A 16,538-nucleotide genomic window follows, 5' to 3' on the forward strand; every position below is an offset into this window, starting at 1 on the left:
GCCAAACTTTCACTATGAAGCAAAGCAGAATGCTTGACTCTTGCTGTCTTAAGTATAGACAACAATGTACACTATCTTTACCATGGTAATAAAGTGGGAGCAGGATTTTCCTTAACCCTTTGACTGTTTCGGTCGAACAATATATACGTCTTACGAGGTACTGTGTTTGACGTATATATACAGTGGTCCCTCGCTTTTCGTAGTTCTCGGCAATCGTAAATTTCGCCAATCATAGGGGTATTTTCGTATAAACATGGACTCGCTTTTCATAGGTTGACTCGCGAATAGTAGTTCGTCCAGGACGCTTACGCACGGTGTGAGCCGGGGAGGCCTCCCTACCCAACCAGTGTGGCATTGTTTACCAGTGAGTGAAGGTCCCCTCAAGTGCTCCTACAAAATATTTCATAACATTCCACTCATTTTAGTGCTTGCAAGTACTAAATAAGCTACCATGGCTCCAAAGAAAGCTCCTAGTGCCAAGCCTGTGGTAAAGAAGGTGAGAAATATGTACAGTGACAAAGTCTTGTACCATTTTAGGGAGGTGTTAAAGAGATGCCAGAAACAGAGCTCTCTCCACAGTTACTTTGCGAGACAGGACTAGAGTGACTCTCAAGGTGGTCCTAGTGGCATTAAGAAACTGAGAAGAGAAGCAATTGGTACCTGAGGTGTTGCTGGAAGGGGATTCCCCTTCCAAACTGTAAACAATCCAATCTCTCTCCTCCTCCAGTCTCCCATACACTAAGAAGAATCTCCAATAAAGGTAAGTGTTATGCTGTTAATGTTTCATTCATCATTTCCCATTGTATTGTTTATGTACTACATGTATATTTCATGTAAAAAATTTTTTTGTTTTAATACTTCTGAGTGTCAGAAACGGATTAATTGTATTTACATTATTTCTTATGGGGAAAATTGATTCGCAAGTCGTAAATTTCGTTTATAGTAGCTCCTCCAGGAACGGATTAATTACGAAAAACGAGGGACCACTGTACTCATAAATTCTAGCGGCTTCAAATCAAGCAGGCGAAAGTGGGCGAAATCGCCAATTTGTAAATATTGCTGAAGTCGCTAACTTTGCGAGAGCGTAATTCCGTCAGTTTCCATCAAATTTCGTTTTTTTTTTTGTGTCATTGCAATCGGGAAAAGATTCTCTATCATCTCATAAGAATTTTTTTTTTTTTCCTTTTTTTTCTTTTTTTGAAATTTTGCGACACCAGGAGACACCTCAGGATTGGGGGTTGCGACAGTTAAGGGGTTAATTGTCCTGTTAAGGTAAGAGATTGATTTCCTCTTATTTAAACTACACTCTTGCAACAGTGGTCTCTTGCAAAGAACCACATGACCACGTAACTGGTACACACTGGTTAAACATCTGCTGGTAATTATGTGATGTAGCAGTAAACAAGATGCTTGCCTCTTCTGAGAGGGCTGGGCTCCTTAGGGCTGAAAGGGGCTGAAGGGGGCTGATACCCTCCTGGAGAAAATTTCTCCACTCTGTATGGCTTTAATAAGTCTAGTAGAGAAATTTGGTAGAGAATAATTACAGTTTTGAATTATTTTTTAAAAATTACAGTATTACAGTAGAACAATTTAAACAATTTACATATGAACTATTACAATTGAGTATTTAAAACGATGAAATGTGAGCATTTTAATTTTGAAGTACAGTAGACCGTCATTTAACATGAGTTTATTTGGCATGATTTGGTTATACCACAAATGAAGAATTGCGGCACAATTTTATACAGCACTTCGTAAAATTAATTTAACGCTGATTCAATTTGTGGGAGGGGAAAAATTTTTGAGCGCTCGGTCGTCCGCAGGATTGGAAGTGGGTTACACCATTGAGTCAATGGGGGAGACCTACTGCCATCTACCGCCACCTTCAGGGTGGTCTCGTGCAAAAAAATGTAGCTCTTTTGTTTACCGTCCGATTTCCTCCAGTTTTGGTGCACAAGACAAAGTGTTTTCACTCTTTCTTGAAAATATTTATCAAAAATATACCTCAAACAACAACTGAGAAAAGACTGATTTACTGAAAATGCCCTTGTGTCAAAATTTATTCCTATATGGGACGACGTAAGGTTGTTTGGACACTTGGTGCCGAGAGAGCAATGCTTATACGTATTTACCCCAGAACCTTACCTCTAAATAACTTATCTTTATTTCACAAAAAAATAAAGTTTGGTAGTTCCTGGAATGTTGCAAAAAAACTGCCCTTTACTCCCACATAACTCCGAAAGATTTGGAATATTTCCAAAAATGAAATGGAGGGAAAATAGAGAAATCATTATTCTACAATTTCTGTGAATATTATTCCATTTAATTAAGTAATAAAGGCAGAAATAGGTACATTAGGTGAATAAGTTACTTCTGAGATATTGGCCGGGACCGCTGGCCGGCCCCCCGTTTCAAAAAAAAAAAAAATTCACGAAAATTACATTTGTTTGGGTGTATTTCTTAGTAAACTGATGTTCTAGTGCAGTTATCCTCTTCAAAACACCGTTTTCTCTTACTCAAAGACGACATGGAGAGGAGTAACTCATTTATATTGAAATACAGTGGTCCCTTGTTTTTCGTAGTTAATCCGTTCCTGGAGTTGCTACTATTATCGAAATCTACGATTTTCGAATCAATTTTTCCCATAAGAAATAATGTAAATACAATTAATCCGTTCCTGACTCCCAGAAGTATTAAAACAAAAAAGTTTTTTTACATGAAATATAGATGTAGTACATAAACAATACAATGGGAAATGATGAATGAAACATTAACAGCATAACACTTACCTTTATTGGAGATTCTTCTTAGTGTATGGGAGACTGGAGGAGGAGAGAGATTGGATTGTTTACAGTTTGGAAGGGGAATCCCCTTCCATCAACACCTCAGGCACCAATTGCTTTTCTGGGGTAGCTTCTCTTCTGTTTCTTAATGCCACTAGGACCACCTTGAGAGTCACTGGAGTCCTGTCTTGCAAAATAACTGTGGAGAGAGCTCTGTTTCTGGCGTCTCTTTAACACTTCCCTAAAATGGCCCAAGACTTTGTCACTGTACATGTTGCCAACATGGCTTGCAACAACCTTGTCAGGGTGATGTTTCTCCAAAAAGCTTTCCATCTTACCCCACATAGCAAAAATCTCTTTAATTTCTGAAGAAGGCACCTTCTTCCATCTCTCTTCCTCCTCCTCTGCAGCAAGATTCTGAACTGCGATCTGTTGCTGTTCCTGCTGAAGCTCTTGCAGCTTCTCAGTGGTGAGCTCTTCTTTACCACAGGCTTGGCACTAGGAGCTTTCTTTGGAGCCATGGTAGCTTATTTAGTATTTGCAAGCACTAAAATGAGTGGAATATTATGAAATATTTCGTAGGAGCATGTGAGGGGACCTTCGCTCACTGGTAAACAATGCCAGACTGGCTGGGTAGGGAGGCCACCCCGGCTCACACCGTGCGTACGTGTCCCAGACGAACTACTATTCGCGAGTCAACCTATAATTAGCGAGCCCATGTTTATACGAAAATATCCCTATAATTTCCGAAATCTATGATTCCCGAGAACTACGAAAAACGAGGGACCACTGTATTCCTGATAATCTCTCGCCATGTTATGGCCTATTTTATTCAGTCTAGAGTATATAACATGTTTGTATGTTATTTAGAGTGTTTATTATATCATATTAGATCAATTCTGATAGATAAATAAGCCGTAGAGTTGATATATAAGCTGATATAAGCGTAATAATGAAGTGATTTCTCCTGGCACTCTATGGAGCGGTGGTAGGCCTGGTAGGCTCTAAGTCTACAGATAAGCTCCGCCTACTGTTTTATGATGCCAGATAGTCAGTTGTTACATTAGAAAGAATAATGCAAGAAAAAGCAATAAAAAACAAGGAAAAAATTCCAAAATACAGTGGACCCCCGGTTAACGATTTTAATCCGTGCAAGAGGGGTAATTGTTATGCGAAATAATCGTTATGTGAATGAATTTTCCCCATAAGAAATAATGGAAATAAAATTAATCCGTGCAAGACACCCAAAAGTATGAAAAAAATTTTTTTTTTACCACATGAAATATTAATTTTAATACACACAAACTGAAAAAGGCATGCACACTTACATGACACTTACTTTTATTGAAGATCTGGTGATGATTGATGGGATGGGAGGAGGGGAGAGCATTATCTTCTTACTGTTTAGAAGGGGAATCCCCTTCCATTAGGACTTGAGGTAGCAAGTCCTTTTCTGGGGTTACTTCCCTTCTTCTTTTAATGCCACTAGGGCCAGCTTCAGAGTCACTGGACTTCTTTCGCACAAGATATCTGTCCATAGTGGCCTGTACCTCTCGTTCCTTTATCACTTCCCTAAAGTGTTTCACAACATTGTCAGTGTACAGGTTGCCAACACGGCTTGCAATAGCTGTGTGAGGGTGATTTTCATCCATGAAGGTTTGCACTTCAAGCCACTTTGCACAGATTTCCTTTATCTTTGTAGTAGGCAACTTCTTCAATTTCTCTCTCCCCTCCTCTGAACCAGTTTCCCCAGGTCTGGCCTCTTGCTCTTGAAGTTGATCTATCAGCTCATCAGTGGTTAGTTCTTCATTGTCCTCCTCCACCAACTCTTCCACATCCTCCCCACTAACCTCCAACCCCAAGGACTTTCCCAATGCCACAATGGATTCCTCAACTGGCACAGGATTCTCAGGGTTAGCCTCAAACCCTTCAAAATCCCTTTTGTCTACACATTCTGGCCACAGTTTCTTCCAAGCAGAGTTCAAGGTCCTCTTAGTCACTTCCTCCCAAGCCTTACCTATAAGGTTTACACAATTGAGGATATTAAAGTGATCTCTCCAAAACTCTCTTAGAGTCAGTTGAGTTTCTGAGGTCATTACAAAGCACCTTTCAAACAGAGCTTTTGTGTACAGTTTCTTGAAGTTGGAAATAACCTGCTGGTCCATGGGCTGCAGGAGAGGAGTGGTATTAGGAGGCAAAAACTTCACCTTAATGAAGCTCATGTCCCCATAAAGTCGCTCTGCCACGTCTGTAGGATGACCAGGGGCATTGTCTAACACCAGGAGGCACTTAAGTTCTAATTTCTTTTCAGTTAGGTAATCTTTCACATTGGGGGCAAATGCATGGTGTAACCAGTTATAGAAAAATTCCCTAGTGACCCATGCCTTACTGTTTGCCCTCCACAGCACACACAAATTCTCCTTGAGGACATTCTTTTGCCTGAACGCTCTGGGAGTTTCAGAGTGATACACTAATAAAGGCTTCACTTTACAATCACCAGTAGCATTGGCACACATGAGAAGAGTAAGCCTGTCTTTCATAGGCTTATGTCCTGGGAGTGCCTTTTCCTCCTGAGTAATGTAGGTCCTGCTTGGCATTTTCTTCCAGAACAGGCCTGTTTCATCACAATTAAACACTTGTTCAGGTTTCAGTCCTTCAGTTTCTATGTACTCCTTGAATTCCTGCACATATTTTTCAGCCGCTTTGTGGTCCGAACTGGCAGCCTCACCATGCCTTATCACACTATGGATGCCACTACGCTTCTTAAATCTCTCAAACCAACCTTTGCTGGCCTTAAATTCACTCACATCATCACTAGTTGCAGGCATTTTTTTAATTAAATCGTCATGCAACTTCCTAGCCTTTTCACATATGATCGCTTGAGAGACGCTATCTCCTGCTAGCTGTTTTTCATTTATCCACACCAATAAGAGTCTCTCAACATCTTCCATCACTTGCGATCTTTGTTTCGAAAACACAGTTAAACCTTTGGCAAGAACAGCTTCCTTGATTGTCTTTTTGGTGCCCACAATAGTAGCGATGGTTGATTGGGGTTTCTTGTACAACTTGACTAGGTCGGCGATACGCACTCCACTTTCATACTTATCAATGATCTCTTTCTTCATTTCAATGGGTATTCTTACCCTTATTGGTGTACGGTTGGCACTAGAAGCTTTCTTGGGGCCCATGGTCACTTATTTTCCAGAAACAGCACCGAAAACACTGTAATAATACGAAATATTCCGAGTGTATGCTTGGATGTTAGCGCGGAGGCTGGCTGGTAAACAATGGCACGGGCGGCACATGTGAGGCTGGCTGAGGGCGCACATTGGACGCGTCTCGGACGAAAATCGGTGAGCGGGTTTTTAATCGGTATGCGCGGCAAAAATTTTGCAATTAAAGTAAGCGGTATGCGAAATAATCGCTATGTGATGCCATCGTTATGCGGGGGTCCACTGTATATATGGGCTGTGAGCAGACGCGCTACCCATATCACCATCACCTTACCTGATATAAATGACTATAATTTCTTGTAGAAACGTCGTAAAACATTCATTCTGGTACCATTGTGTTGCCAAAGAGTTAAGCTATTTTTTTTGGTATATATAACTCAATTTCCATAATTTTTCGATTTTTGGTTAAGCGCGCGCGTAAATTGCCTGGGGCCCCCTTCAGTCACCCCCACCATCCACCCAGCCTTCAGCTCAGTTCATAAGTGTGTAGGACGATTCTCAGGGAGCTCACTGTGTTTGTTTAGATACATATTTTAACCCTTAAACTGTCCAAACGTAGATCTACATTCACACATGTAACGCTCCGAACGTAGATCTGCGTCCAATTTTACATTGTTTCTTATGTAAAAAAGAACGTAGATCTACGTTTGGAGCACTACGCGCGCAAACGTTGATCTACTTTTGGACAGTGTAAGGGTTAATTGCCATATCTCAAGTCTGCCAAGCAGTCATGCACCCAGTAGGCATAAAAGTGTTGCTGAAAGTGGCAAGAAAAGGTTTAAGCATTTAAGTCTAGGAATTACGAAGAAAATTAAGATATTAGATAAGCTTAAGAGTAGCTCGCGTGTGGTGGATATAGTGAGGGCTTATGGCCTTAACCCTTTGACTGTCGAGGTCGTACATATACGTCTTATGAGGTACCGTGTTTGACGTATATATACTCATAAATTCTAGCGGCTTCAAATCAAGCAGGAGAAGCTGGTAGGCCCACATGTGAGAGAATGGGTCTGTGTGGTCAGTGTGCACCATATAAAAAAAATCCTGCAGCATGCAGTGCATAATGAGAAAAAAAAAACTCCGACCGTTTTTTTTAATTAAAATGCCGACTTTGTGGTCTGTTTTCGTATAGTATTTATGGTTGTATTCTCGTTTTCTTGGTCTCATTTGATAGAATGGAAAACATATTATAGAAATAGAGGTGATTTTGATTGATTTTACTATAAAAAGAACTTGGAAATGGAGCTCAAAGTAGGGGAAATGTTTGATTTTTGCCGATGTTTAAAAGTAAACAAATGATGTCATTGTCCAATAAATGTCCAACTAGCCATTCTAATATGCAGTCATGAATGGGTTGATGTTATTTATACAATTATTACAGTATTGCAGTAGTCTGCATAACAGTAAATCTTCTATTTTTTGTTTGAATAAAAATTCAAAATAGAAAGCAAGAGCAATATCAGAGGGGCTTGGAGACGTGACTGATGAACAAAGGAAATGTTATTTTAGAGCCAGGAATGTTTGCATTGTTCATTCTGGACCTTATTTTGAAATTGTCATATTTTTTAATTTTCACGAAATTGGCCAAATTGCAAATTTCTGACCACGTTACTGGGTAGTTGAAATTGGTAAATGGGCAGTTTCTTGTATTCAATCGATAGAAAAAATGTATTTCTAAAAAAATAGCTATGAGTTTGGTCGACTGGAACAATGGAATTAGCCGAAAATAGGGCTCAAAGTGGGTGAAATCGCCAGTTTGTAAATATCGCCGAGATTGCTAACTTCGTGAGAGCGTAATTCCGTCAGTTTTTCAGCAAATTTCATGTTTTTGGTGTCATTACAATCGGGAAAAGATTCTCTATCATTTCACAAGAATTTTTTTTTTTTTTTTTTTTTTTTTAAATTTTGAGACACCAGGAGACACTTCAGGATTGGGGGTTGCGACAGTCAAGGGGTTAATGGAACATCAGTTCGTAAAATTAAAAAGAACGAGGTGAATATACGAGCTTGTGTAATGAGTAATCCAAGATGTCATCTCATGAAGAGAAAGACACGTAGATCACAACATGTAAATAAAACAGAAAACTTGTTACTTGAGTGGTTCGAACAAAAGACAAAGAAAAGTGCACCACTTAATTTCAACCTAATTAGGGAAAAGGCCTTACAGTTGTTTAAAGCAGTGTGTGATAAGGAATGAAGGCCTGAAAAAGAGTGTGTGTTTAGCACAGGCTGGTTCACAACTTTAAGTTGCATAATAAGTTACATAATATTAAGTTTTCTGGTGAAAGTGCTTCAGCTGATAATACAGCAGCAAGTAATTACCCTGCTGAATTGCAGGAAGTTATTTCTGAAGGTGGCTATGAGCCACATCAAGTGTTTAATGCTGATGAGACAAGTGTTTTTTTGGAAGAAAATGCCAACACGAACTTACATCAGTCAGCAAGAGAAAAGTGCACCAGGCTTCAAGACAGCAAAGGATTGCTTCACCTTGCACCTTTGCGGTAATGAATCAGGCGATTTCAAGTGTAAGCCCATGGTTATTTACCGCTCTAAGAATCCTCGTGCTTTGAAAGGTGTAGATAAAAACACCTTACCAGTAATTTGGAGGTCAAACCAGTCAGTATGGATGACAGAGGAAATATTTATTGACTGGTTTAAGCATCACTTTATTCCTGAAGTCAAGTTTTACTCGCACAGCAAGAACCTTGCATTCAAGGCTCTCTTCATTCTTGGTAATTCCCGTACTCATCCACAAACTTTGCTGGATGTGACCCCACATGTAAAAGTTGTATTTTTACCTCCAAATACATCTCTAATACAACCACTGGATCGGGGAGTTATTAAGTCATTCAAGTGTAACTGCACAAAAAAGTTATGAAACAACTAGTTGCATCAATAGACTTGGACTCCAACTTGGCAGTACCAAGATTCTGGAATAAATTTAACATTGCAGATGCTATCAGCTATACTAGAAGTGCATGGAATGAAGTGCCCCAAACCAGCATTAACCCCTTGACTGTCGCAGCCCCCAATCCTGAGGTCTTTTGGTGTTGCAAAATTTAAAAAAAAAAAATTTTTTCATATGAAATGATAGAGAATCTTTTCCCGATTGTAATGACACCAAAAAAATGAAATTTGATGAAAAACTGACGTAATTATGCTTTCGTGAAGTTAGCAACCTCGGCGATATTTACAAATTGGCAATTTTGCCCACTTTGAGCCCTATTTTTGGCTAATTCCATTGTTCCAGTCGACCAAACTCATAGCTATTTCTTTAGAACTCCATTTTTTCTATCGACTGAGTACAAGAAACTGCCCATTTACTGATTTCAACTACCCAATAACGTGGTCAGAAATTTGCAATTTGGCCAATTTCACGAAAATTAAAAAATATGACAATTTCAAAATAAGGTCCAGAATGAACAATGCAGACATTCCTGGCTCTAAAATAACATTTTCTTTGTTCATCAGTCACGTCTCCAGGCCCCTCTGATATTACTCTTGCTTTCTATTTTGAATTTTTATTCAAACAAAAAATAGAAGATTTACTGTTATGCAGACTGCTGCAATACTGTAATAATTGTACAAATAATGTGAACTTATCCATGACTGCATATTAGAATGGCTAGTTGGACATTTATTGGACAATGACATCATTTGTTTACTTTTGAACATCGGCAAAAATCAAACATTTCCCCTACTTTGAGCTCCATTTCCAGGTTCTTTTTATAGTAAAACCAATCAAAATCACCTCTATTTCTATAATATGTTTTCCATTCTATCAAATGAGACCAAGAAAGCGAGAATGCAACCATAAATACTATACGAAAATAGACCACAAAGTCGGCATTTTAATTTAAAAAAAATGGTCATTTTTTTTTCTCGTTATGCACTGCGTGCTGCAGGATTTTTTTTTATGTGGTGCACACTGACCACACAGACCCATTCTCTCACATGTGGGCCTGCCAGCTTTCTCCTGCTTGCTTTGATGCCGCTAGAATTTATGAGTACGTATATATGCAGTAGGGCCCCACTTATACGGCAGGTTAGATTCCAGGCTACCGCCGTAAAGCGGAAATCGCCGTAAAGTGGAACACCCTTTTTTTCCACTTATAAATGCATACAAATACTAGATAACAAGTTTACACTAGCATATATTAAGTTAGCAATAGAACTAGGCATCAAAAAACAATAAAAAGTACAATACACACATAGTGCACTTATTACTTACCTTAAAATATTTATAGTCTTAATCTAAGGTGAGACAAGTAGTATTTAATGTAAGAAATCAAGTGTGGTATGTAAGGTAGTCAGCCGGGCTACTATACCAGGCCGCCCCACCTGCACATAATATTCTATTACATTTAAGCATCCCAGAGCGATAAAATGCATATATAGTTTACTCATTACTTACCTTAAAATATTTGTAGTCTTAATCTAGGGTGAGATGAGTAGTATTTATTGTAAAAAATCAAGTGTGGTATGTATGGTAGTCAGCCGGGCTACCATACCAGGCCAACCCACCCACACATACTATTCTATGATATTTAAGCATCCCAGAGTGATAAAATGTATATACAGTTCACTCATTACTTACCTTAAAATATTTGTAATCTTAATGTAGGGTCAGGAGTAAGTAAATGAGATAAAACGAATAAATAAAAGAGAGAAAGAATGAGTGCATGAGAGAGGACAGGTGCAGAGTTATGTAAACAAACCAGGTGAAGGTAAGTTTTGTAAAAAACAAAGTGTACACGTCTGGTTTGTGTACAAGTTACATTGTGTACAGGTTGTCTCTACATTGATACGGTAGAATAAATAAAGAAGATCACTCCCATTCTCATGTAACATCATTTTGAGAAGAAATGACGCTCTGAGTAAAGGCAATGGAAATAAGTCACTCTGTCTGACTTTTTTGGGTTATCCTGGGTTCTCTACACATACGCTGTTATGTATGATAATATATGTAACTGTATTTGTGTATACCTGAATAAACTTACTTACATACATACGAAAGGAATAATTTTCTACAGTTACCCCCAGTAACACATTTTCTCTTATGTTAGATTTGAGAAAATGTTATTCTTGCCGTCACTTGTACAAGTTATCTAGCTACCACATCTCATATTTATGTTTATTTATTCTATTGTGGGGTGTATTTATCATCTTTATATGTTATGTATTATGTTTATTATATAATCTTGAAAAAAATATCATGGATGGATTAATGAAAATGTGTACAGTGGACCCCCGGTTAACCATATTTTTTCACTCCAGAAGTATGTTCAGGTGCCAGTACTGACCGAATTTGTTCCCATAAGAAATATTGTGAAGTACATTAGTCTATTTCAGACCCCGAAACATACACGTACAAATGCACTTACATAAATACACTTACATAATTGGTCACATTTGGAGGTAATCGTTATGCGGGGGTCCACTGTATATTAACGTAATATACGACATTTAATGAGACTCGGTGACTATTATTATTATTATTTCTAATATGGTGTCACTTGTGCAAGTCGTCTGCTACCACATCTCATATTTGTTTATTTATTCTACTGTGGGGTGTATTTATCATATTTATATGTTATGCATCGTGTTTATTATTTAATTTTGAAAAAATATCATAGATGGATTAATGAAAATGTGTATATTAACGTAATATACAACATTTAAATGAGACTCGGTGATTATTATTATCATTACTAATGTGACGTCTGGAGACATAAGACACTCTTACTGATTTTAATGTATACCTGCATGCCAGCACAGTATGTAAGTTTATTTAAGTACAGGTATACATGAGTATAATTATCAGAGTATATATAAAATATGAAATAACTTTTAAAAACACTTAAAATTTTGGAGTTTCCAGACATAATGGAGAGACTTAGTGCTTACGGATCTCACAGAGAATGTAAACAAACCGGGTGGGTCACGGTGACCGTATTAGAAAGTCAGGTGGGGGGAGCCGTATAGAGAGTTTTGGTCATAATTTGAAATGACCGTATTAGTGGAACGCCGTAAAGTGAAACGCCGTAAAGCGGGGCCCTACTGTATGTCAAACAGGGTACCTTGTAAGACGTATATATACAACCGAAACAGTCAAAGGGTTAAATGCAGGCTGGGGATAGGTATGGCTTTCTGTAGTTAATTCTTTCACTGGCTTTTCCTTGCTTGAAAGTCAGGTTCAGGAAATTGTTCAGCTGGCAAGGTGATGGTTTTGAAGGTATGAATGAAGATGTGAATGAGCTTTTAGAAGATGATGATGAAGACAGGAGTCCAGAGGAAATATTGGCAGAGCTCGATGCATAGATACAGAGGAGCCACATAACAGAAGAAGAACAACTTGAAGAAAAACAGTTAACATTGCAGCAGTTACGTGAGCAGTTCCATGCTAAACTAGCAGACTTTTTCACTGAAGAGGACCCTGACAACTCTAGAAGCAGTGCTTTGAAACTGGGTCTAGACCAGCTGATGATGCCTTACCGCGAACTGTATAATGTACTGCAGGGTAAAAGAGCCCAGAGATCCATTACAGAATTTATGCATACTCCAATACAGCCATTGACTTCAGTACCAGAACCTCTACCATCCACTTCTGCCGACAACCAACAACCATCCTCCTCAGCCTAGTAGGGCCACACCATGCATATCCACTCTCTTTGCAATCATCCACAAACAACATTACCCACAATTTAAAGTAAGAAATACTATATAGTGGAACCTCTACTTGCGAGTTTAATTTGTTCCATGACCTTGCTCGCAACTGGATTTGCTCATTTGCAGTCAATTTTCCTCATTTAAATTAATTGAAATGCAATTAATCCATTCCAGTGGAATTCTGTGCTTCAATAATTTCGCTAATTTCAACTCTACGGCTTATTTATCTATCTCACTTCATCTAATATGACATAATAAACAATATAAATAACATAGAAACCTGATATATATACTCTAAAATGAATAAAATATGTAATTCATGTAGTGGTATGGGCGGTGTCGGTTGTGGACGAGAGTTTGTGTGGAGACCAGACAAAATACTTCTTCAATAATTTCGCTAATATCATCTATATGGCTTATTTATCTATCACAGTTCATCTAATATGACATAATAAGCAATATAAATAAAATAGAAACCTAATATATACTCTAGAATGAATAAAATATGTCATTGTATATGTGGTGGCGATGGCGGCGACGGCCGATGAGTGTTTGTCTGGAGACAGGACAAAATACTTATTGAATATTTCGCTGTCATCAACTCTACAGCTTATTTATCTATCACAGTTATTCTAATATGAAATAATAAACAATATAAATAACACAGAAATCTGATATATACAGTGGACCCCCGCATAACGATCACCTCCGAATGCGACAAATTATGTAAGTGTATTTATGTAAGTGCGTTTGTACGTGTATGTTTGGGGGTCTGAAATGGACTAATCTACTTCACAATATTCCTTATGGGAATAAATTCGGTCAGTACTGGCACCTGAACATACTTCTGGAGTGAAAAAATATCGTTAACCGGGGGTCCACTGTATTCTAGAATGAATAAAATATGCCATTATGTAACAGGTGGAGGTGGCCACAACCGCTCCCTCTATGTTGTGGTAAACACTGCCATCTAGTGACGGCCTTTTGAAGCCATCTATTATTATAATTATTATTATGTAGTACATTATTATTATATATGTACAGTGGACCCTCGACCAACGTTGGCATTGTCTAACATTAAATTCGACTAGCGATACATTTTAACGCAAAAATTTTGCCTCGACTAGCACTAAAAAACCCGACCAACGCTATTCGTTCCATTCAAGATGCGTCCACTTGTGGCCTGAGTGCACCTCACCTGTCCCGTGGGTGCCAGTGTTTACAAGCCAGCCAGCCACCGCGGTCCCATCCAAACATACAATCGGAACATTTCATATTATCACAGCGTTTGTAGTGATTGCACCTGCAAAATAAGTCACCATGGGCCCCAAGAAAGCTTCTAGTGCCAACCCTACAGCAAAAAGGGTGAGAATTACTATGGATATGAAGAAAGAGATCATTGCTAAGTATGAAAGTGAAGTGCATGTCTCCGAGCTGGCCAGGTTGTACACAAAACCCTAATCAGCCATCGCTACTATTTTTTTTTTTTTTATTATCACACTGGCCGATTCCCACCAAGGCAGGGTGGCCTGAAAAAGAAAAATTTTCACCATCATTCACTCCATCACTGTCTTGCCAGAAGGGTGCTTTACACTACAGTTTTTAAACTGCAACATTAACACCCCTCCTTCAGAGTGCAGGCACTGTACTTCCCATCTCCAGGACTCAAGTCCGGCCTGCCGGTTTCCCTGAACCCCTTCATAAGTGTTACTTTGCTCACACTCCAACAGCACGTCAAGTATTAAAAACCATTTGTCTTCATTCACTCCTATCAAACACGCTCACGCATGCCTGCTGGAAGTCCAAGCCCCTTGCACACAAAACCTCCTTTACCCCCTCCCTCCAACCTTTCCTAGGCCGATCCCTACCCCGCCTTCCTTTCACTACAGACTGATGCACTCTTGAAGTCACTCTGTTTCGCTCCGTTCTCTCTACATGTTCGAACCACCTCAACAACCCTTCCTCAGCCCTCTGGACAACAGTTTTGGTAATCCCGCACCTCCTCCTAACTTCCAAACTACGAATTCTCTGCATTATATTCACACCACACATTGCCCTCAGACATGACATCTCCACTGCCTCCAGCCTTCTCCTCGCTGCAACATTCATCACCCATGCTTCACACCCATATAAGAGCGTTGGTAAAACTATACTCTCATACATTCCCCTCTTTGCCTCCAAGGACAAAGTTCTTTGTCCCCACAGACTCCTAAGTGCACCACTCACCCTTTTCCCCTCATCAATTCTATGATTCACCTCATCTTTCATAGACCCATCCGCTGACACGTCCACTCCCAAATATCTGAATACATTCACCTCCTCCATACTCTCTCCCTCCAATCTGATATCCAATCTTTCATCACCTAATCTTTTTGTTATCCTCATAACCTTACTCTTTCCTGTATTCACTTTTAATTTTCTTCTTTTGCACACCCTACCAAATTCATCCACCAATCTCTGCAACTTCTCTTCAGAATCTCCCAAGAGCACAGTGTCATCAGCAAAGAGCAACTGTGACAACTCCCACTTTATGTGTGATTCTTTATCTTTTAATTCCACACCTCTTGCCAAGACCCTCGCATTTACTTCTCTTACAACCCCATCTATAGATATATTAAACAACCACGGTGACATCACACATCCTTGTCTAAGGCCTACTTTTACTGGGAAATAATTTCCCTCTTTCCTACATACTCTAACTTGAGCCTCACTATCCTCATAAAAACTCTTCACTGCTTTCAGTAACCTACCTCCTACACCATACACCTGCAACATCTGCCACATTGCCCCCCCTATCCACCCTGTCATACGCCTTTTCCAAATCCATAAATGCCACAAAGACCTCTTTAGCCTTATCTAAATACTGTTCCCTTATATGTTTCAATGTAAACACCTGGTCCACACACCCCCTACCTTTCCTAAAGCCTCCTTATACACATAATATATAGTGTAAATGTAATATGCGTACATAAGACCAGAGATAAGCTCTGACTGGATGAAAGAAGTCTCTCTAAGCAGGATGATGATCAAGCCTTTAATCAACGTGCCGAGCAGCCCACACGGGTTTAGCACTTACTCTTAATTCTTTCAATAATAACTCTACCATACACTTTACCAGGTATACTCAACAGACTTATCCCCCTATAATTTTTGCACTCTCTTTTGTCCCCTTTGCCTTTATACAAAGGAACTATACATGCTCTCTGCCAATCCCTAGGTACCTTACCCTCTTCCATACATTATTAAATAATTGCACCAACCACTCCAAAACTATATCCCCACCTGCTTTTAACATTTCTATCTTTATCCCATCAATCCTGGCTGCCTTACCCCCTTTCATTTTACCTACTGCCTCACGAAATTCCCCCACACTCACAACTGGCTCTTCCTCACTCCTACAAGATGTTATTCCTCCTTGCCCTATACACGAAATCACAGCTTCCCTATCTTCATCAACATTTAACAATTCCTCAAAATATTCCCTCCATCTTCCCAATACCTCTAACTCTCCATTTAATAACTCTCCTCTCCTATTTTTAACTGACAAATCCATTTGTTCTCTAGGCTTCCTTAACTTGTTAATCTCACTCCAAAACTTTTTCTTATTTTCAACAAAATTTGTTGATAAGATCTCACCCACTCTCATTTGCTCTCTTTTTACTTAGCTTCACCACTCTCTTAACCTCTCTCTTTTTCTCCATATACTCTTCCCTCCTTGCATCACTTCTACTTTGTAAAAACTTCTCATATGCTAACTTTTTCTCCCTTACTACTCTCTTTACATCATTCCACCAATCGCTCCTCTTCCCTCCCGCACCCACTTTCCTGTAACCACAAGCTTCTGCTGAACACACTA

The 16,538-nt window shown here is 39.1% G+C and overlaps 1 protein-coding gene across 1 annotated transcript in view; it reads left to right on the forward strand.

The window, feature by feature from the left end:
* Window positions 1-16,538, forward strand: part of SCCRO3 (defective in cullin neddylation 1 domain containing SCCRO3) — a 69,001-nt gene that overhangs the window by 28,619 nt on the left and 23,844 nt on the right. The gene's annotated exons all lie outside the window — the stretch shown is intronic.

The sequence above is a fragment of the Cherax quadricarinatus genome, chromosome 14 (genome assembly GCF_038502225.1).
Source record: "Cherax quadricarinatus isolate ZL_2023a chromosome 14, ASM3850222v1, whole genome shotgun sequence".
In the NCBI taxonomy this organism is placed as follows: Eukaryota; Metazoa; Arthropoda; class Malacostraca; order Decapoda; family Parastacidae; genus Cherax; species Cherax quadricarinatus.